Source organism: Neophocaena asiaeorientalis, unplaced genomic scaffold (genome assembly GCF_003031525.2).
Source record: "Neophocaena asiaeorientalis asiaeorientalis breed wild unplaced genomic scaffold, Neophocaena_asiaeorientalis_V1.1 scaffold191, whole genome shotgun sequence".
Taxonomy (NCBI): domain Eukaryota; kingdom Metazoa; phylum Chordata; class Mammalia; order Artiodactyla; family Phocoenidae; genus Neophocaena; species Neophocaena asiaeorientalis.
Window position 1 is genome coordinate 3,004,621 of NW_020175105.1, and position 27,877 is coordinate 3,032,497.

The window sequence follows — 27,877 nt, forward strand, 5'->3', positions numbered from 1 at the left end:
CAATAGTGTATATGTGTCAATCCCAATCTCCAAATTCCCCCTGACTTCCCCCTTGGTATCCATACATTTGTTCTCTACGTCTGTGTCTCTATTTCTGCTTTGCAAATAAGATCATCTTTACCATTTTTCTAGATTCCACATATATGTGTTAATATACAATATTTTTTTTTCTCTTTCTGACTTGGGCTATAATATTTTTGGTTGTTTGTTTTAATCTGTAGAATGGGGGTTATGGTTATGCCAAACTCATAGTGTTATTTTGAGGATAAGAATAATTATTCTTTGTAAAGTACTTGTCATATAGTAAGTACTACAGAAGGATTTGTTATTTAATAAGATGGCCCTAGCCATCTTAGGCATTCCTATCCAATTCCTATTCCTAAGGCATTTCCTATCAACCATTAGAATATAAGCACAAATAGAAGTATTCACATATGCAGATATTATATGGGTATCACAGGTTAGGAAATATTAGATTACAGATGAAAGGGAATTTTTTTTAGAGGGAGGTTGCTGAGCAGATTGTTAAACAGTTTTCCTATTTGCTTGTGGAATAAGGATTCGAGCACAAATATAACAGCAGCTGTTTGCTGAGCAAACCCAGTGTCACAACACTGTTCATTTCTCTCTCAGCGTCCAACCCACTGCTTCTTTTCCTCTAATTCCCTGCTGTGCATATTGGCCCAGTTGGTTAAAAGATCTATTCTGCTCTCTCACGTATAAAGCCTGTGATGTATCGGCAGCTTCAGTGCCCAAAAGCTTTCTCATTATTGAATTCCCAGTGGCTCTTTCTCTGCATTGTAATTGGATAGTGGTCTTTGGAGCAAGTGTCCAGGGCACACAGTGTCACAAAACTAGGTGCTGTCTAGATAAATGTGATGTTGTTCATTAAAACAGAGAAGTATGGACACGTATATTCCCGAAGATGAGGGGAAACAATTGATAATTGAGATGGGGAACGTCTGGCTTATTTGTGTGCTGATTAAGAAAGGATTTAGATCCTTCCTGCCAAGCCAGAGTGACCTGTGACACTTAATTAGTGAATGCAATCCATGCATTCTTCCCAGTGGGTAATTAAGGCTCCATGCCAGATCTCCCCAAGTCCCCAAATGTTCAACCTTCATACACACACACACACAAACACACACACACACACACACACACACACACACAGGTACTTGTTACTCTATTTATTAATTCTTCATTATTCAACACTGATACTTATTCCAACACTGAATGGATTATTAGTTTTTAGTAATTAATGGTGTAATGTCAAATGGTAAAAACCAATTATTTTTCAGAGCAATATGTTTCAATGAAATATTCTGAAAAACATTAATGTCAGGAACTAACACTTACACATGATAATGGCTGAATTCTGTTAAAAATGATGCATTGAACCCAGTATTGCTATTCCCAGTATAGGGATTAAAGTGATGATAGTTTATATTAATTGGTTCACTGAACACACATTTAAAGGTGTTTAGGAGGATCTGACATTCTCGGGGTGGAGAGCAGGCTCTCCACAAGGAAGAGCGATGCTTAGCAGAGCAATTGCAGTGCTGCAGGAACATTGCTGTCCTGGACACAGGGATGGAGCAGACAGGAGAGGAAGCCTGCTTGCGTCCATACATGTCATTATAGGTGCGTAGACAGGTGCATTCATTGCAATCTTCAAGATGATCATTTTTATCCTTAGGATATTCATTGAGTAATGACTAAAATAGAAAACAAAGGTGACAACAGATGTTAAACATAAAAATTCAGCCAAATAAAGCCTTGCTAGAAAACATAAAGAAGGATTCCCTTGTAAAAGAGCAGGCTACAATATAATTTTGAAGACTAAATTCATATTTCCACCATCATAGTTAGCACCTATCTTATGCCATGTACCTATGTGAAATAGTATAAATGATATAATATATAATTAGCTTTGTTAATTTCATTTGTCTCAAGTAAAGTATGGTCATAGGAATGAAAAAGAATCCTGTAAATTCCGAAAGTGTACCCACCATAACACTTACGTATATAGAATATGAAAGTTTTGAGGTTCTATCAAATTACATAATGATAAAACATTTGTAACATCAAATCACATCAACTTTTTCTTGTTGTGGTAAAAAACACACATAAAATTGACCATCATAATCATTGTTTTTAAGTGTATGGTTCAGTAGTGTTAAGCAGTATATTTACATTGTTGTAAAACAGATCTCCAGAATTTTTTCATTTCACAGAATTAAAAGTTCCTATTTATTAAACAACAACTTTCCATTACCCCCACCCCTTTCTACTGCCCCTGGTACTTTCCTTTCTACTTTCTATATCTATGAATTTTTCTACTTTAAATACCTCATATAAGTGGAATCATGGAGTATTTGTCCTTGTGTCATTGGCTTACTTTCTTTTTCATAATATGCTCAAGTTTCATCCATGTTAATGACAAGGATTTCCTCCCTTTTTAAAGCTGCATTGTATTCCATTATATGTGTATACCACATTTTGTTTATTCATTGCATCTAAACATTTTTAAAGCAATGTAATGTGCTTTAATGTTATTGTTTTCTATTTTTCGAAGTAATACTTGTTCATTGTAGGATATTTGAAACATATAAATAGGAATAAATAGCTACTTTTAAATGCTAGAATTCTACCGTCCAACGGTGATCACTCTAATATTATTTTACATATTTCTTTCATGTTACTGAGGTATAGATGTCAATGCTGTTGCTTTTAGGTGAACTTATGACAATTTTTTTTGTGTGTGTGGTACGCAGGCCCCTCACTGCTGTGGCCTCTCCCGTTGCGGAACACAGGCTCCGGACGCGCAGGCTGAGCTGCCATGGCGCATGGGCCCAGCCGCTCCACGGCATGTGGGATCTTCGCGGACCGGGGCACGAACCCGTGTCCCCTGCATCGGCAGGCGGACTCTCAACCACTGTGCCACCAGGGAAGCCCACTTATGACAATTTAACAAACAAATGTAGTGATGCTACTAAAATTTATTTAACCATTATGCTAAGATATCAAATAGGAGGCATTAGCTCTGATAGTCCAGAGAGAGAGAGAGGGAGAGACAGAGAGAGAGAAAGAGACAGAACGTAATCTTATTTTAAGTGATGGCAGTGGGGAGGTAAAGAAGTGAGGGATGTTTAAAAGATACAGTCCTTTTGTTTATCCAAGTCTCATAGTTCTCCTCCAGTAGTTCATATACATTTCTCATGGTTTTCAGGTTTGAACTGTTTCATTAAAATTTTAAATAGGGCCTATTCTGAAATATAATTAAACCAGTAATTACCACTGTGAAGAAGTTTTATAGACTTTTGTATATTTATCTTTTTAGAGTTTAGCCAATGCATTTTAAACTTACAATAATGGGTTGTCTAGGGGTATAATCTTCCTAATACGTAAATCACCATTTATATTTGGCTTTCCTACAAATTCCAAAACAATATTAAATAATATGGAAAGTAAGTGTTCTTGTTTATGTTTTGTTATCACTTAACATTCGTCTGATATTTCATGAGAAATTGTTACCCTTTAGGCTCCATGTTCAAGTGGCAACACTATTTAGAGGGCTGATTTAACGTTTCTTCACTTGCAAATTAACATAGTATGAAGGCATACAAAGATACAAAATCTGAAACTAAGAACAAGATCATATCAAATTTTAGCTTTCTGACAAACTGTTCACTTTTCCGAAAACACTGTATTTATTAAGACCTTGTTCAAGACCTCACCTTGTTTTGTCTACCATCCTGAACAATTCTGTCATAAACTTTGCCCAATTCCAATGTTTCTCACTTTGAAAGATTAGCATTTAAAACTGCTCAAGCACAAAGTCTGAAACTGTCTAATTATCCTCTCATAATAACTCCAGAAAAACTGCCTTAATTGGCCAAATTAGTGGTTAAGTAATTTTCTGTGTTTTTTATCAAATAGTAAAAGACATGTAACAATGTGGAGAATATATTAATATCTTTAAGGTTGATATTAGGCATCTTTTAAGAAGGTATTTTAGGAAGAGAACTTAGGAAAATTATTTTGACCAGGTGCTTAAAAGATGGTGAAATCCTGAGGACATACTAAGACAAAAAGTGATAATGTGTAAACTGACATGCAAGAGGAAAGGAGAGAAAACCATTATGACTGGTAAGGTGGTGAGAAGAATAAGGAAAAAAAAATGAAAAAAGGAAAAGGGTGGAAAATGAGAAAGGTAAAGAGGAAATGTCTGGGTGGGTTGGAAATAAAAACTTCGTGAGAAATGGTGTTTGAGGGACATTTTAAGAATAGTATTGTGTATACTTCCATTAAACGTTTGCCAGGCTGCACATAACCTCACATCCATTCTTCTTCTGAAATATTTACTCCAATCTATTTAGTTCACCACCAATTAGTGTGATAGAGCTTCCTGAACTACATTATTTGGCAAAATTGGTGCAGCTGAAAGAACAACAGAACTGCAGGCATTCGCAGGATTAAGCGGTTTCAGACCTTCCTAGGCTGTGAAGCTGGTGTGGTGGGGAAAAGGAGAATTCTAGACACCCACAGTCTCCTCTCTCTTCTTCTTTCTCTCCTCCATCTCTTTTTTTGTGTTATTCTTATTTTTTTAAAGATTAGCTCATGCATTTTGATGAGGACACACCCTCTTCACTCTCCTTCACCTTGAGAGATTTCAGTGTACTTGTTTTGAGAATTACGACCCTTTTCATCCACAGAGCTTGCTTGGAAGGACTGAGAACCAAGGTCACCTTTGTCAAAATGGCATTCATATTTACTCTTAGAAATGATTGTCCAGGAAGGTCAGGTTATAAATCAATAAGTAAATATACAATTTGCTTTAGAAAATTCTTGAAAACCTATTTATGTGCAGAAACAGTTTGCCTCTGAGTAAATGACACTTCTGTTAGAGCAACACTTCACTCCCCTGGCCAAACCATTCGCTTTCAAACAAAAGCTTATTTATTATGGCTCCTTTCATGACCCCTTCCTTGACATGTCCACTAATCCTAAACTTTTCTGTCATGCACTTCACCCAATTCCAAATGAGCTTGTTCATGTGTGGACCAATCATTGCTGGTCTCTGCAACTGGACAGTTCACTTCTTCCTTATGGCTTCACTGCCACATGTGGACACAGCCATGCCCTAGAAGCTAACTCTAATCTGAGGAAAAACAAAAAACAGTTGTGCTCTCTTCTCCTGTAACACTGGTCTTCAATGTAGTAACACGAGAGTATGTGATGCATGGCCTTAACCACTGAAATGTGAGTTGCCTGTTTTCTTTGATAAGTAAACAAATAATACTAAAATATTATGAAGCTAGTGAAAGTTGGAGGACACTTTACAGTTGAAAGGTAAAAACACTTTAACTCTCTTTTGTTTTTAGAGACTTGGGGCGGCTAAACAGAAAATACCTGCATTTCTATGATTTGAAATGGAAAAAAAGGAAACAGATAATTTCAGACTATAAAATAACCACTTATTTATTTTTATTTATCAACTTCCTATTTACTCATTGAACCTATTTTTCAAGACTTTTAATTTTTTTATTTACCTAAAGAAGAACACCTTTGGCAAAGAAAAGTTAGAAGTACCTTGGCTGAAATGGCCTCCTTGAATAATGGCATTATATAATTGACTATTATCAATATTTATCTCTGTAGACACAAGTGAGAAAAGAGGAAATGCTTCATTATCAGGTTATTTATTTATTTATTTGAATAGTTTTAGTTTTTGCCAAAACTATTAACAAATACTTTTAGGAATTATTAAGAATGGACATTTACTAAGATTCTGAAGGCTAGGAAAGCATTGTTCAACATCTGTATTCTATAGGAGAGAAAACAGAAGGTGAGAGAGGTGAGGAGACTTGGTGAAGGCCACTCAGGGTTTTCACGGTAATCAGAACAGACCATTTTCGCTAGATTAATTAGTCTCCTGTCTCAGGTTTCCACAAGTATATATAAAGCTTATTTTATATTTCCAGTCAAGTATCTCACAGCTCTTAATTCCTGTTAAATAATATAAATAATGAATATTAGCACAGATTATAAAAAGCCTGTGGGAATAAGTACAAAATACTCTTAATTGGTATATTTATCAAATTACTCTTTATTGAACACCTGTGCCAGACAGCACACTAGGAACACAAGGTGGAGAAGCATCTATGTTCTTGTCTTAAGAAAGCTTACAGTCTAAGAAATATGGATGGAATATGGGGGCAAAGCAATGAATAAGGTACAAATAGTGATTAGGGCTTGGAAGGAGACAGAGGTCACAGTGTGTGCTGGGGGCTCCTCTGGGTGGGAAGGAGGAGGTGAGTGTGACCCACGCTGGGATTCCTGGGGGAGGAAAGCACAAATGTCCACGGAGACACTCTGTCCCAGCAACTTCTGGACTACAGCGAGTTTCTCTCCTGTGTGTCTCCCCAGCAATGCTGAAACACAGCATTTAAAAACACAGTCTTTTGCTACTAGCAGTAAACAGGTAGGGATTATGAATTTCCTAGACAAGTTTTTGAGAGGTCATATTACTCTTGAATACCGTTATCTAAAACACTTTCCACAGGAAACTACAGGAATCCAGAGCGATGAAAACACTAAGACATCGCCCTCAAAATAGAAACACCAGCATTGAACCCCAGCCCTCTAAAAGATACATGTTATGCTCTGTTATTCTGCTTATAAGTTCTGTTTCTCCCCTGGATCAGACTGCAAGGGCAGAAAGTCCATGTGTCTGCTGCATTTCTCCAAGCTCTCCAGCACTGTGATGGACACGACCCCGATGGACAAGGAGTACTAACTATCGATCAATAATAAATAACAACAATAACACAGAATCTTAACTCATCTCCTGTTACTGCTGCTCGTCAACACTTTGAGTAGGATTTTGATACGTCTCATAGTTTATATATAGTCACAAAGTGAAGGGATTGAGAGATGACAGTTGTTTTTGTAAACTTGGATGGTTTCAGCTTTGAAGCATCGTATAGGCACATCAGAGATGGACAGTAAACCCAGGTAGACAAGTTAAGGGCATGCTAGACTATAGAACTTGTCTCTATGTAATGACAGAAAAATCTAAATCAGACAACTCCAAGTGGCACAGTAGCTGTGCATTGGATCTGAGTGCCATGCATTCCACAGTGGGTTCCCTGCATGGGGTATGGCAGCTGTGCTCACCAGGAATGGTAAATGCTACAGAGCAAGGGCTCTCCTTGGTCCCCAGCTGACCAGGAGAAAAAGGCAATGCTACTCACAAGTATCAGATTGTTAGATTGTTGAGCCCCACCAAGCTAATGGAGAGTTAGTGCAAGAAGGTTCTGGAGAACAGGGAGGTCCGATTTTGGAGTTGTTGGAACATCTTCTGGACAGAACAGGTGTGGTGAGAGAGATTTGTGTTCTTGTGGGATAACCCCAAATAGACTGGGAATTTAAAAATACTGCAGGGTAAATTTCACACTCTCCTTGGTGGTATGTGTGAAGGATGCTAAAATCTTTGGTTAATATTGACCCAATAATCTCATAGGTCAAGTGTTCCAGTGACAGATGCCAATGCTTGCAATTGGAAAGGGCAGAATGTGTGTGTGTGTGTGTATGTGTGCACTCTTGTGTGTGTGTTCTCAGTAAAGGAAGAGAGAGATGGATTTTAGCAGTGACCTGGTAAAATGTTTAACTTTTAACTGGTTTTCCAAGGGGAAAAGTTCTGCTTTGCTGATTTCACGGCTGATTTCAAGCACCCAAATGACATCACTGAATGTGGAGCTGGGAGACAATAAGAACAATTGACTCGTGGGAGCCGGTGCAAGCAGGTTCCGACACATCATCACTATTTGTGTACACATAAGAGCTTATGTGTGAAAAGGTCATGTGGCTTTGGCTTACAAATAGATCACACTTTAAAAAATATTTTAAGTAGCTGCTTGAGCCTCCATTTTCTTAATTTATTGGAATATCCATTTTGCTTTCGTGGGGCACTTGGATTATTTTAAGAATCCCAAGGATTATTTGGTCCAAAGGATCCAATCACACATCTGGACTCCATCTGCCAGAGAGGCCTGGGACATTGGATCAGCAATTCTGATCCAGAGGTTCCCAGTTTTTAGCCCCATTTGTGTCCATGGCTGCCACATAGCTTCCAGACCAGAGAGCTTGTGCATCTTCAACCCTGGCTGGGTATCTCTTTACAGGAGGGGGATCCCAGAGTTATCCTTGATTATATTCACATGCTCAGCTATTTTTCCTAAACATGTTCTCACTTCATGGGATTCATGTGATGGGTGGAGTGAGGCCACACTCCCTCCTCCTCTTCCACTGATTTACAAGAGGAGGTACCTGTGTAGAGAAACTGAAACTTGGCCATGTTTCATCCAAGAGCCATACACGGAGGGATTTACAGGTTCAGACATGCTAAGCAGAATCAGCCAGGTAGAGTACCGATTTGAGGTAATATAGAAAGAAAAAAAATGAGAAGCTGTTATCACAATATTTAATATAATTAAAATAAAACCCAATATTATAAAAATATAATGATCGGACTCACTATTTAGTGGAGGGAGAAAAATGATTATAATCTCTCCTCAAGGTTTTGATGTCTGGCTCAGGGGTGGAAGTTTTGAACCCTAGATCAGCTTTCACACACAGTTCTTTTATATTCTTTTTTTTAAAACCATATTTTAGTTGAAGTATAGTTAACTTACAATGTTATTTTAGTTTCAGGTGTACAGCAAAATGATTCAGTTATATATATATATATATATATATATATATATATATATATGTATGTATATGTTTATATATATTCTTTTTCAGGTTCTTTCCCATTATAGGTTATTACAAGACATTGAATATTGTTCCTTGTGCTTTTATGTTCTTTTCTTTGCTTCTATAGAATTATTATTTTCCTGATTCACTATTAAAAGTGAGTAGGAATGCAGCTTGGATCTGGTGGGTCTGTCAGAGGGTATGGGATATTTACTTTACATCTCAGTGGGATTTGCCTCAGCCCTTTGTCAGAAATTGAGTAGATGGTCATCAGATTCACAATGGGGTATGTAAACTTTTCAATGTGGGATAGTGGTGAGTGGATTTCTCACACCCTCTTCTGAAATATTTCACTCTGGAAAGCATTTATTTTCTTCTGTTCTGGCTCTTGGATGGAGCTTTGTATTTTGCTTGATTTTGTTTTAGGGCTAACAATCTGTGATTGGCTCTTTTGCTCTAATGAAAGAAGAAAATAATTAAGAACTAGGAAATTTTTACGGTTGGCAGTAACACTATTGATGACAAGCTTCAGTCCTCTCAAGAAACCCTATGATCTTCCTCTCAACATTAAAACAATGTGATACTTTGGTACAGGCTCTTTGGTCTCTCCAGAAGGGTGGATTTATTGCTGAGAAATACTGTTTGCACTGGTCACTGGAACTATAGGAAAGGTTTCACTGGCATTTTCAAAGACATTATTTCAAAGACTTGTGTGAGCCCTATTCCTCCATGTTGCTGTCCATCGCTCTGTCCAGCAGGTCGTGCAGTGGCCGTGGGCAGGACTGGCTGGGAGAGTCTTGCTAGCATTGTTGTCATAAGCAGATTTAAGGGAGTCAGACGATTTTCAGTGCTGGTTCTGCCTCTTATTCACTGTGTTACTTTGGGCAAATTACTTCATCCTTCTTTGCTCAGTTCCCTCGGCTATAAAATGTGGATAATGACAGTCTCTACCTTACGGGTTCTTTTGGAGATGAGCTGGGCAACTCCATGCAAAGTGCTCAAAACATTGCTTGGCTGCTACTTAGTTCTCAGAAAGTTACCATTCTTTTATTACTATTGTTACAGTTTTCAATAATGGAGATAAATGCCATTACAGCTGGCCTTCTGTCAGGACCTGTAACATGCCTATGCTAAGAAAAGTCCATTTTTGTGCTTACAGATAATCTTAACCTAATGAAAATCATGTCTTCTCCTGAGCATGGATCACATTTTTAACTTTGGGAGAAAGACCAAAGTGTTTCTCAAGGATGTGTCACACTGCAGCTTGCTTCCTCTTGCAGCATCCTTTTCTTACGGCCTTAGTTTTCCTGTAGCATGAGTTTCCTGTGAAGAGAGTCCTCCTCTACCTTCACCAGTTGCATGGCTTCTGCTCCTCCATGCTTCTACCTGTAGCATCATTTATCTTTGGTGTGAGTTCATTACTAGCATGAGTTCACCTGTAGCACATCTCCTGCAGCAGGGGTTCCCCTGCAAGTCAGCTTCTCTTGGGTGTGTTTTTCCATAATTGTGGATTTTTCTCTTGCATGGTTTTCAACAATTCACAAATAATATAGTGGTCAGGCAAGTCTCCCTCACACATGCCAGAATTCTGATTTGTACCCTGCACATCTGTTTTTTTATCTGCCTATAATACTGCATTATTTTTTGGATGCCTATATGACAGTAATTACTCCATCAGATGGATGTAATTTACTTAATCAATATACAACACAGTCATTCATTAAAATAATATTTCCCCTGACTTGTATGGAATCCTAGAGAATATATTACAGTGGAAGCCTGCTTATCCAATTTGGTAATATAATAGTAGCTGTTCATTTAATAGAAAAAGTAAGTTAAAATATGGAATAAAATGTTATTATTATATTAGACACTTTAATTTAAAAATTTGAGTGGACATTCATTGTGAATGTTTCCTGAAGGGACAAGATCAGTGATTTTCTTTTATTACAAGATTTTTTTGCGGGGATAGCAAATTCAAGAGTGATATTTATTTTTACCTCTTGTTGTTAATGAGATTTGTTCTGGCTCTCAGCATGTGCTTTATTACCATACCCATGAAGCATCATTGATAACTTCCAGTTTGGAACTCTTTTAAGTGCACTGAGGGCCTGAATATACTTGGGTAGTAATCAGCCTGCACAGGACCTCTAAATCTGTGTGACTCCCTGCCCCCTACATCTTCCACATTTTTAAATTCAATTTGGCAGCAATATTTTAGCAACTAACATTGATTTGTTTAGTTTTTCCAAAACATTCAACTTGGTTTTCATTGAAACAACTTTTTGCTTACATCTATGTTTTGTAAGTTTCCATAATATTTCATGAAATTAAATAATTACAATAATGATCCTACTGCCAAAACATATTTGGGAAGAAAAGTAACTGACTGTTTGTACCAGCAAACTCAAGTAGGCAAAGCAGAAAAGCGAGCTGTGCTGAGAACCAGCAGAAATCAGCCTGAGGTTGGCATCAGCCGGTGTGTTTCCTGTGGGGAATGAACAGAGGATCTGGGAACCATTGAGATCAGTGTTCATTAGGAGATCTTGTGCTATTAACCCTGTGAAGGTTTTACATTCACGTTCTTAATAGTGTAACTTTGCTCTGCACATCGGGACACTGAACAACTGCTCTGTTGCTTTGTTCTTCTCCTCCTTACATAAATAGCACAATTCATTAGTTTATATTGGAAAGAACTATCTCATATTTATTCAAAACCAAAAGTATGATTGAATGAGCATTTTAAAATTTATTATTATTTTTTCATGGCAAAGCAGTTTCTTAAAAAGTTAGGCACTGAAGTCTAGGCAAACAGATTGCTGTCTGTATAAAATCCAGTTTTATTTGTATTTATAATTCTTCATCGCACCATTCTTTTTTTTGTTTGTTTGTTTGTTTTTGGTATGCAGTACTCTCACTGTTGTGGCCTCTCCTGCTGTGGAGCACAGTCTCCGGACACGCAGACTCAGTGGACATGGCTCACTGGCCCAGCCGCTCTGCGGCATGTGGGATCTTCCCGGACTGGGGCACGAACCTGTGTCCCCTGCATCGGCAGGTGGACTCTCAACCACTGAGCTACCAGGGAAGCCCCATCACACCATTCTTTTTAATTCTGGGTTTGTTTCACAATGAAGGTTTCACTTGTCACAGCTTCATGATCTCTGTTTACATTGAAGTTCTATTTATTTTTTGCTTTCACAAAATTATTTGGAACTGTAAAAAACTTACTGTTTTCATCATTCATTTTGCAACTAATCACTTTTTGTGAAATAAACATCTAACACAACACAATAGAAATAACAATAACATGAATTTGACAACTATAAATAATTTAAAATGACATGAAATTAAACTAGCTAAAATGTAATGCAATTAAAGTACCTGTGGTCAGAGATAGATCAACTGCCATATTTAGTATCCAAAACATATGCATATGTAATGACTTGTTATTGCAAATCATACTACTCTTACCTTTCTGATGTGTGTGTTTGTTTGTGTGTATATTTGTGTGTATGATGGGGATATTATATTCTTTACTCTTTCAAGTGAAAATACCAACCAGACTGGGAATCACCCAGCCAACCATGGGGCATCAGGTCTGTGGGTCACCTTTGGGGGACCTCTTGTTGGTCCTGGTCAGGAATCCAGTCTACCTTCCTCCGTGACAAACCGTTTCCTACCAGCGACCCTTGGCAGGTCTGGCCCAACCTATCAGAGGAGGGAAGGGTCCTTTTCTCCCTGGAGCTCCTGGTTCCTCTGTAACCTCACCCATCTGTTCCTGAGTTCAGCTTTTCTATGCAGCACAGGGAAAGGGCACCCAGGGTCCAGCACCACTTCTCCCTGTGCTTACAAACCCAGCAGGAGTGTTCAGGAGCCTTGCTCTAATAACAAAAAGCTGCTTCTTTTATTTTGCTTTTTCCTTTGGACATGTTTGGTCTTAGCTATCACTGCCTTGCAGTTGTGTAGTTAGAGATGCTGTTTTCAGATGAATACACATATACACACACCACATACAAAGCTTCTGTAACTTGGGACCACGTGATGAGGTTGTAGGCTTTATTTGAGTTTTGAAGATGTGCCATTCATCTGCTCTGACAGAATTAAAGGAGGAGCCGACTGGAGACTTGATGGAGATCTCTTGTCACTGAACAAAGGTGAAGATCAAGCAAGGCTGATGAAGACCATGGACTTTTACCTGTGCATATGATCATGGAAAGGAGCTGGAGCACATGCCTGTAATTCAAATAATTCCTGACTTATCTCATAGTTAAATGGATGGGAAGATGGTTAAAAATGTCATCTTTAAAGGACATTTGACAATAATATTAACATGATGTAACCAAAATACAAGTATCCAAGTTGAAAGAGAACTAGCTATTATTTCCTTTTCAGCCTTTGCATTCCTAATATACTTTAGGGTGGCTCAAATATCCATACACTTACATCTAGGGATTAAAAACAAGAATTTCATTATCATAATACATCTTCTTTGACACCAGAAATGTGCAGTGGTCAGCGGGTCATTTCATTTTCTTTGTGAAATGAAAACACTTAGAAATGACATGGAAAATACCCACAGGATACTGCCTTAGGAAAGCAATAAAGACTAACATCACATCTCCCAGGTTTGTGGAGGCACCTTATTAACTAGAAATAGCACATTATTGGTGCCCTGTGTATTTCAACACCAATCTTTGACCCTGTGAGCCAGGCTTGGCCCCACCCCCTCCTTTCTTTAATTTCCCACTAGATTGCGTGGCCATCAGTTTCTGATGCTTCAAGATAATCCCAGAAGGCTAAGCTCTCTCTCATCCTCCTTCTTCTTGTTCCCCAGTGTCCATGGACCTGCAGGCCTGAGACAGTCTCCTGAATCTCAGCAGAATGCTGGGACTGGGGTGGAGTCCAATTCCCAGTTCATCAGGAAATTTGAACTGGGAGATAGTGGAGCCCAGGAGTATCTTTAGCAGAGAAGAGAGGGAATGGCAATGAAGGACATTGTCAACAGTGAGGGGGTGCAGCCCTAACTGGGAACTGTCCACCATAGCTAGACCACTGTGGCCCTCCGAGCATGCTAGCAAGACAGGCGCATGCTGGGGATTGCTGTTATTTTGAACTTTGGCACCATTGTATTTCTTGTTCTTCCTTCTCTACGTTTTCCACGTCCTCTTTCATTCTTCACCTGTTCAGAGGTAAAGGAAATGGTATTGACGTGACACCACTGTGCGCATTTACCCCCATTTGATTCCATGGGCTGTGGAACAGTTGGATAGAAAGGTTTTTTTAAGATAGATGAATCTGATGCAAATTTAATATATACTAACAAAATATGTTTGTGGCTTCCGGTTTCCTTTCATTGGCTAACAACACTTCAGTGCTCTGTTAAAATGTCAAATTCATTTAAATAGGACAGTAAAGATTTTAGAATAGAAGAGTGAGCTTAAACTAGTCAAGAAGGAGAAGTTTATAGCTCTAACTGCTATCATTTTCTGATCTGGGATTTCTTAACTTGAGCCTTTAACTGGCTGTTGGGCTTTTGAGGAGATTTTTAACATAATTTTCTGTTTTACTTTTTTCCAGCAATACCTCTTCACTACACTATACCATGGCTTTCTCTTGCAGTGTCCTCTGATCTTCTGTAGGTAAAAACTAATGTTTAAATTCAGTATAGTAATTATGGGTTGGGTTTAGGAATGCAGTAGCAGGCTTGACCTTTAATGATTACAACTGTAGAATAAACAGATGAAGGCAAAATCTAAACCACCCACAACATGGATACATTTTTGGTTTCTGGATATGTAGATGATCTAATGTTAAACTAAGAAAAGTAACCTCTTTGAACCTGGTCTTTTGTTCAGAGATAATGAGTTAGGATGGAGAAACCTAAGGACACATCTGATTTCAGGAGAGGCCATTGAGTAAGCCTATCCTTGCCCCAAACTCTGTCATTTTGGACTTTATTTTTCTCATTATTGTGGAGAATGATGAATTCTTTTGAAAAACTTCAGGACTCTCCATAAATGTAATTAGACTGTATCTCATATGTATTGGTCAATGAATTAATCATTTAATTAATCATATTTTGAAAAAAAATATATTTGGGTTACGTCAACTTGGAAGAAAAACCTACCATGTAAGAGCTGTGAGTTGAGTTTATTCAGGGTCTTACTGAGAACTATAGCCTGGGAGATGTCCTCTCAGGTAGCTCTGAGGGGCTGCTGTGAAGAGGTGGGGGAGGACCCAGGATGTATACCTGCAGTCAAGACCTTGGTGAAAGGTTACTGCTAGTCAGGAAGATCAGGTATCTCAGTTAATGATTTTAGCGCTTTTCTAAGTATGAGAAGTTGCAAGGGTTTGAGGTGATAAAAATTTCTCCTGAAAATCCCTAAGTGTCTGAGGCCCTGTTCTGTCAGTTTTCCCAGAGCACAGAGTGCCTCATTCCTGATCTACATCTTGGATTCTATTCTAAGATGTGCTGTAGGTCAGTGACTGCAGTGGCTGATGACACAGTTCTTGTCGATGGTGGGCAATATTCTTTGCTTTACAGGGTATACATGCATACACAATGGGGAAACAAAAGGGTAGTGGGGGAATGGAAAAGTTTTGGAAATATAATTGTTCAACATAATTGATCCCAGGATGTGGCCTCCCTCACTTCTCTGTAAGTTACAGACAATAAATACATGTGAGCAACTCTACAAAGCACTGCTTGGAAGGCTGCCCAAAGTGTCTGCAGGCAGCTGCCACCAATCAGCTTTTGCCTTGAATCATTCCAGTAGCAGGAGCAGGGAACAAAGGCCAGAATGGTCAGTCTGCCTTAAGAGGGGAGAGGGAGAAATTCTGGGATGTATTTATATTTAACCATTTTATTCCCAAGAAAACTAACCACTGGATCTTCTACCTTGAGTCCTTCAAAGCATTTTGAAATGATTGAGCAGATCCATGTTCTAATACAGATGAAAATCATGCATTTTTACCTTGACTTTTTTTTTTTTATGTCCTGCCTTCTGATTTTCTTTTCCAATGACTCACTTGGAAGACAAATACACCAGTATTTTGTAGTGTATGTCAATTTATCCTGGACACCCAGTCTTCCTGATACACAATAACACTTACATACCTCTTGGGGTTATAAGGCTTACCCAAAGGTTGTTTTCATCCCTAATATGAATCCAATGTCTCACAAGTCCTTCAAAGGTTGCATTTCCAATACAGGAGGAAAGGTGATTCAAAGGACTATAACATGCACTTAGAAGTGACTATATATTACTTTCTTCTTTCTCACAAACTACTTTCATGGATTACCTTCATGGTACAATACTGTTTCTGGCACAACATATCTTGCATAATAACATTCTTACAGTAGGTGATTCAAATGGCTTTTGAATAAGCAGTATTGCGTTTTCCTCAATGCCTGGGCTCCCAAAGGAGACTTATTCAGCGCTAAGTTTAGGATAAATAAAGAATACTGTTAGGAAGAGTCTTTTTTAGGCTTATGTTTATGTTAATTTATTTAAATAGATACATTAGGACAGTGTGGATCTGAAGATTTAAGGGTCTTTGAACTTCCATATGTAGACTATCCCTTTTATTTAAGATCCAGCTTTTGCCGATACAATTTTTCTTTGTTGGCTTTTCCTGTTTCTGAGAACTTATTTAACACTTCATAACAATTATCACCTCCCTTGCATCACCCAATTTATTTTAGGCAAGTTAGGTGTGAGCAAACAGAGCAAGGTAACTATTAGACTCAGAGTTCAAGTTTTGATTGTATAGAGGAGTTTTAGGAAAAACTCAGGAGATTCCACACTCAGAAAATGGGGACACACATACACACACACACTTAGGCACTCAAAAAAAAGGGTTATTATGGGATTATATGAAATCATGACTGTTTTGAAAATAGTAAGGCATTTTAGAATTTAAAGAATATTTCATTCAATAAAAAATAAATTATAAAAAAGTGCTTGCTGCCTTAGTACATATATATTTGATGTTTAATTTTAAAAAAAATCTGTGCATTCATTTGTTTATTTACTAATCAAATTATATACATTAAGTGGTTAGCAATTTCAGTGATGTCTCCGTATCCTTTATGGGCAGTGATGAGAGTGTGCCTTGAGGCCCACACACTATATCATGAATTAAGTGTACCGACTGCTGTATAAAATACGGTCCATCCCACCACACTGAGAAATACACGATGACCCTGAAGTCAGGTCTGACTGAGGGATGCAGCAAAGTGCTCCCCCTCTTTCTCCCTGCTGCTCTGTTGCTCTCTGTGAGGAGCCTCATCTCACAACTGTCTGCTAGGACAGGCCAACATGTTCAGACTTTGTGCCCACCTGCCCGGGAGAGTGCCCCCTGCCCCTGCCCTCTCCCAGATAATGGTGCTTACACCCACCTTCTCAGAAGGCCCTGGAACTGGGCTCAGACCTGGCTTGGCAAGGAATCCTGAGGTTACCAGTTTGCACATGTAGTCTAGAAGACGAGCATGGGGTCTGAGTGGGCACATGCCCTTGGTCTGGAGGATTCTTTTCTGTGGGGTGGGGAGTCATGTGAGGGAGAACCAGATCTGGGCACTCTAAATCAAAGAGTCCAGAAAGGGGGCTCTTTTGCCTGGGTCTAACGTTGCTGGCTTAAAGGGACTTGACGAGTATATGAAAAGTAGGCATAAGTGGCCGCATGACTGGACACTACAGCCCACTGTGGGAGACGCACAAGCAAACGTACTTACAACACACTGTGGTGGATGCTACGATGCACAGGACGGGCTTTGGAAAAAATGTTCTGACTCAGCGGATTCTTGAACACTGGGCGAGTTTAGCTGGGGAGGGAGGATGGGATCAACACTTCTAACACGTGCAAAGGTGAGCAGGCAGGAGAAATGCATTAATTAGGGTTTATCTGGAAACCCTAAATCACAGTGGTTTTCTGTAATTTAAGTTCACAGCAGGCAGTTTCTGAGCATTGGTGAGTAAGTCCATGATACTGGAGCTGGTGTTTTTGCCCTTAATTTTTGGCTTTTCCTTTTCAGCTACTGCAATCCAGTTATCATCCCAACAGCATTCAGATGCAGAAGCGGAAAGTGGGAGCAAACATAATATCCTTCCGTGGGAGGCAATTTCGTTTCAATCCAGAAGAGATACATCTAACCTTCCAAAGCTGTTGGAGACCAAAGAACTCCCCTGAGCTCAGGTTAGGCAAAGAAGGGCACAAACCCACCATGGGCTCCTCCAGGTTAAGGGAAGTGGGCTTACCATGGCTAGTCTCCTTGTCTGGGTAGGGCTTCTCCTCCCTGGGATGGAGACGTCTCTGTCCCCAGCATGAACAAAACAGGCTTTCTCCACTGGAAGGAAAGAATAGGCAAGATATTCCAGGGAAGAAAGAAAAAGCCTCATCTCCACCTCAAAAAGGAGTTGGCATATTGGGGAAGTTCTAATGAAAGAAGGATATGAGGAGAGATTCACCAAGAGAAGAGGCTGCACAGGTAGGGAGAGTGTAGACAGGTCATGCTGCAGAACTAGGAAATTCCCTCTACTCAGCCACTAAAAAGAACAAGATAATGCCATTTGCAGCAACACTGATGGACCTACAGCTGATCATACTAAATGAAGCAAGTCAGAAAGAGAAAGACAAATGCCATATCATATCACTTATATGTGGAATCTAAAATATGATACAAATGAACTTATCTATGAAACAGAAACAGAGTCACAGACATAGAGAACAGACTTGTGGTTACCAAAGGGGAAAGGTGCAGGGGTGGGGGGAGATAAATTAGGAGTTTGGGATTAACAGATACACACTACTATATATAAAATAGACAACCAAGAAGGACCTACTGTATAGCATAGGGCACTATATTCAATACCCTGTAACAAGCCATAATGGAAAAGAATATGAAAAAGAATATATATATGTTTTATATATATATATATATATATACACACACACACACACACACACACACATGCACACATGCATGCATAACTGAATCACTTTGCTGTACACCAGAAACTACCACAACATTGTAAATCAACTACTTCCATAAAAAGAAAAAAGAAAAAAAAGAATTAGAAAAAGAGAAAGAACTGGGAAATTTCCATTACTCAAAGAGTTCCCATCCACTTTTAAAAACAAATAATGATTTATATATAGCAATGGTACTTTTCATACATGTTAATTAAAATTATAATGAACTGCTATGAATTAATGAAGGTTTAAGATCACCTGTAAATGCACATCACATACTGATCACAAATGCATCTACATATGTTTAGAAAATAGTTGGGCAGTCATGGGAGACACTCATTATGTATTCAGTTGACATTCTTCCTGAGCTTCTCCAGTGCACAATGAGGTGTTTTACTTAAGGAAATGACGAGATCAGTTTTGCGTTTTACTTACTTAGCTTTGTGGCTGGAAGAAGTGATTAAACAAGTTAGAAAACTATTGTCTGAATCCAAGTAAGAGATGATAAGAGCTGGGATTAAAGCCATGAAGAGACTTGTTAAAAAGGAAGAGCCAAAAGAGATCAGAGACTGATTTCTCTCAGGTCTTACAAGTTTAGTGCCTGATATCTGGAACAGAGCAGCCTCTCAATGCATGTTCACTGATGGCAAAATAATTGAAAGAGCAGGAGTTGCAGAACTGGAGGGTGAGTGGGATGGGGGAAGTTGTGGGGTCAGTTTTATATGGGCTGAGATGAAGGTCATGGCAGGATGTCTAAGTGGAAGTGCTTTCAAGCAGTGGACACCGAGATCAGGAATTTAAGAGACAGTCTGTGTTGGGTAGATTTAGGAGACATCAGCATGCAGAAGATGGCTAAGGTCAGAGCTATTGGGAAAATCAAGTGACAAGGAAAGAGGCTGAAAGGAGAACAGTGACAAAAGGAAAGCCAGAAAAATCTTGTTAGGAAATCCAGGGGAGCAGGAAGGGAAAGTGTTTTATCCATTTTGCCAACCTGAGCAGAGCCAATTAGCAAGGTGAAGATTAAAGTATTTCCTTTGCATTCCAGTGACTAGGAAGATGTTAATGACAGTGGCAAAAACAAACCCAGAGGGGGACTTTGGCAAGGAGCCAGACTGGGAAAGCTCACCCCTCCCACCATCAACAGTAAAGAAAGATTTAAGTATTGTAGAGGAGCACCAAAGTTTGGATATAGGCAAAGGGCAGTGTACCTGTGTTTATAGTTTCGGTAAGAACACAAGAAACTAAATGTCACCACCAAAGGTCAAGTCCATCAGGAATATGCAAGGGACAATGGGCATGGGATGGAGAGTGGAAGCGGAAGTGGAAAGAAGGGACAGAGTTTTCATTTACAGGAGAGGCAGGAAGACAGAATCTCAATGTTACCCAAATGCACAAAACACACTATTCCATCAGAAACTTCAACCCTTACCATATATGCAAGAACATGTTATTGTTTGCTGTTTATTTTAGTAGAATTGAGGGTACAGTCAAGTACCTATAAATTACATGCTGCTATTTCCTTTCTAATGAATCATGTGACATATTCTGTACTAAAAACATAAATCATCAAAGACATATACACACATATAACTTCACAATGTTCATTTCCTTTGGCTGTCTCAGGAATGCTCACTAGAGCATGAACACAGGCAAGATTTGACTCAACAATAGGTAGCCCATTTTCCAAATTCTTCTTGGTAGTCTTTGTAAACTCTACAGTTGCTGAGAATTCATTACATTCTTTAGAAAATATTACTGTGTCTGTTTTTAATTAAAATTGTTTCATCAGGTGCACAGCATGGATGTAAAAGTAATAGGGTCAGTTTTCATCCTGGACTTACTGAAACGTGTGGTTGGTTTTTGTCCTTAGTAGTCCACTGGGGCTTACTGCATTTGGCTTATTATTTGTTTGTATTTCACTTTTTCATTGAAAGTTGCTATCAGCTGCACTAGGAAGATAAGATAATTTTCTTCCTGAGTTATTTAAGTCATAACTTTTTGATGCAAAAGCCTTCAAAGGATTGATAATGATTATTGTATATATAAGAAACATTACAGTATTCTGGAAGCATTGGGGCACTGTTTTTTATTTATTTCATTTAACCAGGAGAAAGACTCCTTTAACACCAGTGAGAAAAATTATCAGTGAACATGGGTTTAACCAATCAAGATCCTTCAAATACATCATCTGTTGGCTGAAAGTCCAATTAATATATGTAGTCAGGCCCCTTGAAACTCTGGGGACCCAGAAAAGTCTAGTAACTAATCTTCTGCTTTGCCATCAGTATTCATTGGCTGTTCCATTCGATTGGTGTCAAGTATATGCTGTCAGGTATTAATCTTTTCTTTGTATTTTTCTTTCCTTCATCTCCTGTTTCCACGACAGAGAACTGGATTGCCAACTCCTTCAATCTCGAAATCTCCCTTGAGGGCCACAGGGCTCAATATTTGTGCAAGTTTCCAGTGTTTCTAAGGAGCAGTCTTGGCATTATTCTGTGGTCAGCTCTCTTCCTGCCAAGTGTCTATTTCAGACCTTCTCCTCTGTCATTAGATGGTCTAGTCTCCAATCTGACAGAGAAAATAGAACTGATATAACCCCACTGCCTGCTGCTCACCTGACCTGCACCGACTTGCCCTCTCTTCCTTCCTGCTGATCCCCAGTCTCAGGAAGGGGGTGTCCGCCCCTGCTCCAGGCTCCTGGCACCACTTGCTTTCCCTCCTTTTCCCTCTGAGGATTATTCCAAATGTTGGTCCTTCTCTCTTCTGTGTGCTCATTCTCTCACTCTCTTCCAACTGCTACTAGTCAACAGTCAACATTTGCAGGCTCCTCTCTGAACAAGGAAAGCGCACATAGGCAGTGCCTGTTCAATGCAGCTTTCGTCACAGTAGGAAATCCCAGGACTAGGTTGTACTCTTCCTGATATTCGTGTCTTTTCTTTCTGCAATTTGCTCCTGAGCATATGATGGTGTGGACCTCAAACTCTACTGAGCATGGGATGTACTTAAGGATGCTGCTCACTTTTCTGAGTCCATCCTTAGTTACTTGGATGCATCTGGTCTTCAGCAGAAGCCAGGGATTTAAAAATGTAACCACTCGAGCTCACTCTGAAGCGAGGTGTCTAGCAATCACATTTTGAGAAATGCTGTTTCAGTGTATACATTTCCTGTCTCAACTTAGGCTTTCTCAAGCATATTTCAATCTTTGTAGCTGCTTCTGTTCTTGCTAGGTGTTGGATCCGTCTCTGCAACATAAGCTATGCTGGAAGGATGATTCTTTATCAGGGTGGATGCTCTATTAACATCTTGTTTCCACAGATGTCTTCCCTCAGCTACTGAGAGAGCTCCTTTTCTCTGAGCTACTGAGATGGAGGCAATTATATTGACTTATTTTTAGATAATGACATTTTCAAGGTTGTGAGGTGCCTGAAAGACGGTCCCCATTCCATAGGAGAAACTTATCTATAGATGAATTCTTATACACAGGTGCTACCCTTTCTGCAGTTCATGAAGCTAACTTCTGCCCCTGGAGACAAAGGACAACTTCACCAGGGGACCAATGCCTAACGCTCACATTGCACATGAAGATCATGGGCATTTTAGAAGAAAACTAACAACACTCTGTTTTAGGAATTTATTTTGGTGTCTTAAAAGTCTGGCAAGTCCTATTCATTTATGCAATGTGTTTAATATAAACCATGTTCAGATGGCTATACTACATTGGGAAAAAAAATTGTCCTTTGAAAAGCCCAATAGTTCAAGAAGGGGGCCAGAAAACCCAAGAGATTTCAGGGATTTCATGGATCTTACCCATGATAATGTGCTGTCTCTTGGTGACAAAATCATTTAAAAATGAAATCTGATCAAAGATTCCTAAGTGAAGTCCATTTTTATGCAGTGCCTTTGAGGGCAATCACTCTTGAAAGCAGCCAATGGTTTTTTAATTGAGTTCATTGAAACTAACTCATTGAAACTAGTTTATTGAAACTAACATTCCTGAACTTCACATTTCTGCTGTGTGTTAAATTTACATGTCTCGTGGTAATCTAGAAATCAGATTACCTACAGTGAGGGTGGGGATGTGAGGGAAGGAGGCAAAATCATGGTGAAGCCGATGACCCTGAAACTCATATCCACACAAACCTCAGATTGCAAATTAATGCCTGAACTCACCAGGCATGTGGTTACTGCACTCTCCTCAGAAAGACCTGATACAGTCCATGTTCCCATCACGGGTAGAAAGAAGCCTGGTTTCTGAGTGATCTGGCTTCCTCAGTTTAGAAGCTGCAGAATTCTGAAAAGTAAGAACCTCTTGGAGCTGCCATTTTCTCATCTGAAAAGCAGAGTTAAAAAGATGCACCTTGTGCATATACCCGGACAAAGATACACGCACCCCAATGTTCATTGCAGCACTATTCACAATAACCAAAACATGGAAATAATGTAAATGTCCATTAACAGATGACTGGATAAAGAAGATCTGGTACATATATACAATGGGATTCTACACAGCCATAAAAAAGAACAAAATAATGCCATTTGCAGCAACATCAATGCAACTAGAGATTATCATACTAAGTGAAGTAAGTCAGAAGGAGAAAGACAAATAACATATGATATCACTTATATGTGAAATCTACAATATGGCACAAATGAACCTATCTACAAAACACCAACAGACTCATGTATATAGAGAACAGACTTGTGGTTGCCAAGGGGAAGAGGGGGAGGGAGAGGGAAAGACTGGGAGTTTGGGGTTGGTGGATGCAGACTATTACATTTAGAATGGATAAACAACAAGGTCCTACTCTATAGCACAGGGATCTATAACAAATCTCCTGGGATGAACCACAAAGGAAAAGAATATTTAAAAAAGAATGTCTCTATGTGTAAAACTGAGTCACTGCTGTACAGCAGAGATTGGCACAGCATTGTAAACCAACTCTACTTGAATAAAAAAAGATGCACCTTGCAATATTATTGTGGCTGGATAAAAGCATTTACTCTTAACTTTTTTGGAAGGTCAAGCTAATATCAAACAAGCCAGTTTATTTATTTTTTTCCTCTCCAAGATTTGATTGTTCTGTAAGTTTGGAGAAAGAAACTTTTCTTTTCCCTGTGTCTGTAGATGAAACATTTGTCACATCTAGTCTCAGAGACAGGAGAGGCTACAGGCTCCTTGTAGGTCTTGGGGAAGTTTACATTTAGAGGCTTATTTCAGAACATATCTAATCCACATGTTTAAGCCACCCTCCGGCAGCAGGCCAAGTTGTGCAGCTGTGAGCTGTCAAAATAACATAACCTGCACTTAACAGAGTTGCCCTTCTGGAATTATCAGCATTCATGGAACTGCATAAGAAGCTGGGTTTATTCATTCTAATCTCTAATAAGAGTAACGATTAATCTACATATGAGCCAGCTTTTACTGAGAGATGAGATTTACCCCCAGTCAACACTTACGTTCCTTAGATATATTATCTCCTTTAAGCTTCGCATCAGCTCTATGGGGCAGATACTTATATTTTATTCCCATTTTATTGGTGAGAAGCTAGAAGCACAAGGAATCTAAGTAACTCAACTTGGAACAATGTCTGTGTCTATTGGTGTGGAGGGGAAATGGGATTAATGGATTGAGGATTCAGAGAATTCCAGTGTGTGGCCAGGACAGGTTATTAAAGGCAAGACCATTTATCCTGTAGGAGGGAATGGGGTGGCCAGCCTGAATGTACACTTAGAGGAATAAATTCCATGTATTTCAAAGTTTGATTCAATTCACTGAACAATCATCACATAACTTCTCTGCACCATTTCCTGGTTGAAGTTCAAGAGACACAAAGAGAGAAAACATCCAGCCCTTTCCAAAAGAAAGAGCAATCAGAGTCACAAATAAATTGTCATTGTTTATCAGGGGAAGCACCAGGCATTACAACCAAGAGAGAGTGAGTGATTTACTCTCTGGTGGCAGAATACAATTGGAGAAAGATATCAGAGCACTGGGTTGGTGGAAGAATAAATATTGATGGGTGATAAAGGGGAAGGTGTAAAAAAGGAATGCCAACAGAATCCAGCTGCCAACACAGACATGGGGGAGAGATGCTCAAAGGCTCTCAGTGTTCTGATGGTCCTGGAACATAAGCTGTAAGGGAAGGAGGACGGAAGGCAGTATTAGATGAGGCTTGGGAGCTGGGTGGGTTTAGCAGGGTCTTGGGATTTTTTCTGTAGTCACAGTGTGTGCATATGGAAGGCATTCAAAAGTGCCCATTAAATGAGAAATGTGTGACAAGCTGCATGCATGTAGGGGCAAAGCATGGTTACTCCACTGACCCTCAGACTCTCATCCCTGGATCTTTCTGGGGAGGTCCTGGAAACCTCTATTCGTAGTCTGGAAACTCCAGAATTAATCCATATCCATTGTTTTGTCTCAGTTCTTGCTTTAAAAGAAAGCACTGGGGGCATTTCAGAGACCTGAGGCTTTGAGACTTAGGATGGAAAAGAATTTGTGAGTCAGGATGCTGTGACGGGGTCCCAAACCTGGCCTCACTGTGTCATATGACCTGAGCTGAAATCTTTGTTAGAATTTCCAAGCAGAAGGGCGGTGGGTATCTCCAGGTGTATATTACAGTTCTGAGCGAGAGAAAGATTAGCAAAGCTTTAATGGGAAAATTCAAATCTATATTGCAGACTCAAAAGTGGAGATTCATAAGACGGTCCTAATTAAATTTGGTTAGCCAGTCTCAAGGGGCTCCCTCTATCTTGTATGGCTGACCTTTGAAAAATTGGAGTAAAAAATCAGTGAAAATCTACTTACTGGAATTCAATGAACATAATTAAATTAAGCTTCTATTCTTTAGAATTCAGCTTAGAGTGTCTGGTGTAAAAGGAAAAAAAAAAAGGTTTTTTAAGAAAAAGCCTTTTAAAGTCCAAAGAATGACAAATGATTTCCAACCTGTAGGATGATATTTCTAAAGCACAAAATGGTTCACTCTCAAAAATTATTAATAGAGTGTCAGGAGAGAACAAAGGATTTTTAAGAAAGGCCATAATTTTTACATAATATATATTTTTTGTATTTTGCCAAGAAATGCCATTTGGGAAATTGAAAATTAAAGTATCTAAACATTTGTAATTAAATAATAAAAATTTCTATCAGCTTTTCACTTCATGTTTTTGTTCTTATTTTAAGGAGTTGTAAAAGGATAAAGCAAAAGAGAAATGTCTTTCATCTCAGAGAAATCTGTACTCTCTACACATGACTTCCATGCTTTTCTTTTTTATTTGGCATTTTCTCATCACCAATAATTACCTTGTTGCCTCCCTTGGTATTCTGAGTTCTCCTTTTTTTTTTCTTTTTCCTGAAATGAAGTCTTGACTTATGGAGATGTTTTTCCATTTGTTTCTTAGGTGTTTCTGTACTGAGATATCCTTTATCTTTCTCAGCCCCTTTCAGTTCTGTGGAAACTTGGAGACGTTAAGATACTGAAGAATTAGAAAGAACTTGCAATGTCAAGGGTTTCTCTCTCTCTCTCTATTTAAATTGCAGTACAGTTGATTTACAGTGTTGCATTAGTTTCTAGTGTACAGTAAATTGATTCAGTTACATAATGTATATGTTAATCCCAAACTCCTAATTTATCTCCCCCCTTTCCCCTTTGGTAACCATATGTTTGTTTTCTATGTCTGTGAGTCTATTTCTGTTTCTACATCCGTGAGTCTATTTCTGTTTTATAAATAAATTCATTTGTATCATGTTTTTTAGATTCCACCTATAAGTGATATAATATGATATTTATCTTTCTCTGTCTGACTTACTTCACTTAGTAAGATAATCTCTAGGTGTATCTGTGTTGCTGCAAAAGGGATTATTTCATTCATTCGTTTTTATGGCTGAGGAATATTCCATTGTACTTATGTACCACATCTTCTTTATCCATTCATCTGTTGATGGACATTTAGCGATTGCTTCCACATTTTAGCTATTGTAAATAGTGCTGCAATGAACACTAGGGTGCATGCATCTGTTTGAATTATGGTTTTCTCCAGATATATGCCCAAGATTGGGATTGCAGGGTCATATGGTAACTCTACTGTTAGTTTTTTAAGGAACCTCCATACTGTTTTCCATAGTAGCTGCACCAGTTTACATTACCACCAACAGTGTAGGAGGATTCCCTTTTCTCCAAGGACAGTTTCTCTTAAGATACAGAATCGTTGCTTCTGATTAAAAAAGAAACAATGAAAATAAGACTAAAAATCCCAAAACTTTAGAAGAAGTTCCATTCTCCCCAGTAGGATTGTCATGGATGAGTCTACTTTGGATCTTCTGCTGTGGGACCTGAGGCTGTTGGGACGCAGAGAGCATCCTCTGACCCGCTCACTTGTGAGGTGCCGTGTTCTGATGCTGGAAGCAGTCCAGTCGGTCAGCGACAGAGGGTTCTTGGGCTTTACAGGAGAACACCTGGGTATGTCTCATGCTCAGTCTGCCCTGATGGGCTCTGCTGGAATTACCCTTTCCTCCATGTCTTCCCAGCACCCCGCATCCCCTCTTCCTCCGCACCCTCCCCCACAGTGCCTCCTTGTGGAGAAGGGACCCCTCACAGGTGACCCAGACTCTCCAGTACCCAGTCCCCTCATGCTCTGCTTTGAGGACTCAGCTGGCCCTGGAATACAAGAGTACAGAATGCTCCAGACATGACACTTTTAAGCTCCCAGGGTCCTCTTCCTCCTCTTGGTTACTCCTTCCTGGGGTTCCTCCTCTTTAAACAGGTCCTGTGCCCTTCACTCCCTGGGGCTCCCCCCCAGGGCAGGCACAGGAGGGTCACACAAATGCCCATAGTCTTTGGTGCGAGTTTATTTTCAGCTGCACAGTCAGTCAATTCACATGGCTTAAGACTTAAAGACATTGACAGCTCATACCTAACAAAAGGTAGGTTGATGAAAGCAGTGGCTAGATGACATCGTGAAGAACTAAGACCTTTCCCATGCGTCTGTCTGTTTTGTCTTTCTTTCTTTGTCTTCATATTTATCCCCTTGTGACAGCAACATGGCAGGGGCAGCTCTGGGCATCACCTTATCTCACAACAACATCAGAAAATTCTCCTTACAAAAGAATTCCAAATGATATGGGAAAATAAACCTTTCTCCCCTT